This window comes from Primulina huaijiensis, chromosome 6, assembly GCF_012295235.1.
Source record: "Primulina huaijiensis isolate GDHJ02 chromosome 6, ASM1229523v2, whole genome shotgun sequence".
Classification (NCBI taxonomy): Eukaryota; Viridiplantae; Streptophyta; class Magnoliopsida; order Lamiales; family Gesneriaceae; genus Primulina; species Primulina huaijiensis.
In genome coordinates, this window is record NC_133311.1 from 13,817,322 (window position 1) to 13,820,089 (window position 2,768).

A 2,768-nucleotide genomic window follows, 5' to 3' on the forward strand; every position below is an offset into this window, starting at 1 on the left:
AATAATCATAACTTATATATATAAATTAATAATCATAACTTATAATAAAGGGTATACATCTAAAATAATTTTTCTTCATACTATAGAAAAGAGCGTGTATGTTCGGCTCTTTTAACAAAAGAGTAATTGACAAAGTAAAACATGCAATTAATTAATTATAAAAGAAAACGTGATGGAATGAATGTTCATAATCATGGAGGGTTATATGATGTAGTGATTCTTTACTTCCTTGCCATACTTTTATATAGGCATGTCATCGGACAAAATCGGACCGGTTTTAAATCGAATTAGTTCGATTCTAGATTATGAGGAATCAGCCCAATCCTATATTATATCGGATTGAACTTTTACTGGATTGGGATATTAACTCAATCTGGAATCATAACCATATTAAATCGTACACAAAAACTCTCGTGAAAGGGTTTCAAGAGTTATTTTCGTGGGACGGATCTCCAGCCGGAGAAGCATCTTCAATCTTCGTTTTTATTTCTTCTCTTTCTTAGATTTTTAATTTGATGATTTTGTGGAAGAACATTCATTTGTATTTTTTTAAATTCATCATGAACTAATTTAGTTGTCTAAATGAACGACGTAGTTTGATTAGCTACTATATTTTTTATCTTTCAATTTATATATTTTAATTATAATGCTTTCAATTTACTAGCCATAGATTGAATGATTCTATCACTCGAGATAGATAATTTTGAATACGATATAGGAAAATAAATCGTGAAACGTCCACTACTTATTTTCTTAAAAAGTACTAGAAATTTTTTTTTACACTCCATTAATTCGACCGAAATACTCATATATATTTATAAAATATTTTGCACCATTTTAAAATAAAACAAGCAACTATATTTGAAAATCCAAAGGAAAATAGTTTGAATCATAAAAACGTCAATCGTTTGCAAATCCTAAATTAGCAATAAAACTAAAACTAACCACCTCTCAAAAACCATTCAAATCATAATAAAAGTCGTAAAAATATCTTTAACATAATCTTAAAAATCATAAACTAGTGCGAAAAACTAGCGCTGGTCATCGGGTTAGGTGCACCTTCAATCCAGTCAAATCAACCATCAAGTCAAGACTTCCATTATCATTATTATCATAATCACCTGCATCAATCACACATAATGAGTCTAAAGACTCAACAAACCATATTCTTGATAACAAGTACTACATGTATAGATCACATGCAACAGTGAAAATACTTGTACGTAAAATATCATTTTCATAATGATGCATAACTTAAACATAACCATTTTCATAAACATTTTCATATCATCATAAACATATTCATATTCATCATATTCATGTACGTATTCCATTTTCCTTTCGTTGAATTCAGATCGTTAATTGTGACTTTCGTATTCGTATTGGGGTGATGGATCCATCTACATGTAACCACAGTACTGGGCGGCGGGGACATCAGCGACACTATCACCCGTCAACTGAGCCTTGGCCTACGTATTAACATATCATCGTACCATCGTATCAATCACAATTAGTTCACTTCTGTTGAAACTTTTCAAGTTCGCAATCTAGATTTTGATATTAACAAAACTTTTTATTTTGTTACTAATGATTTACCTTAGTGTGCATAAGCTAGGATCAGTTTAGAGTTGTCTAAATCGTAAACTGAGGAACCAACTAATCGCACAAACTGAATCAACAAACTGATATGTCAAACGAGTAGTTCGGCTGATTGATCAGCTGATTGGTGGTTCAGCAGGAGAACCTTAGAAGTCTAGCCAGCTGAAAGAGTGTTCAACTAATGAAGAGCCCAGCTGACCAGTTCAACTGATGAGTCAACTGATTTCGCCAGCCCAACTGAAGATCAGTTCAGCTGACTAGTTTGGAGCATCGGCTAGAATCTTTCAGTTGTAGATCAATGCAAGCTCATTCAAGTGGATTCCAACTATGCACAAAGGTACAAAAACAATTGTCCAGTCAAAGGACAATAATGAACGTTGCATCAGATATTCCTGAAGACATGTTGGAAAAGTCGAGACACAAAGTCCAAAGAACGAAGTCAAGCTACAACGGATACAATAAGTGAGTCTCACTGTACGCTCAATTTCCCGCCTATAAATAGAAGATCAGTGAAGATCAATATAACATATGAGAAAAGAGAAGAGAGGGCACGCTCAATGCTTATAAGCTTTCAAGAAGAAAATCAGCCCAGAGGGATACTTCGACATGTTATCAGCTTAGTTTAGAAGCTCATTTCCCTCAGTGTGTGGAAACACCTTTCTGGTGTATTCCTTGTTCAGTTTTCACACACACACACACTCACTCACTATCAAAATACAGTCTTACACAAAGACTTTAAACTTGTGTATGTAGTCTTTGACACATATACGTTAAAGAAGTGTCGGCTGGAAGGTGCTGCCTTCAGTCTAGGCTAGGAGTTCACTTGAGGCAGTAGTGTAAGTCCTTAGTTGGGTGGGTTTGTACAAGTAGTTATATAAATCAAAGTTTTCTAGTGGATCCTACCCAAGGTGGTAGAAGGGGTGACGTAGGAGCAGTTGAAATTTTCGAACATCCATAAACATATTTTGTGTACTTAACTGATTAACTGATGTTTTCAAACTGACTTGATCAGTTAGAGCATCCGTCAGTTCAGTTTTCATTATAACTGCACTGATATATGCGACAACTGATTCCCTGTTTTCTGTTATTCATTTTACGTAAGTTAAAATGTTTTCTAATATAACATGTTTCTTCACGAATGATTGCTTCGAGTTTCTTCCGCTTAGTTT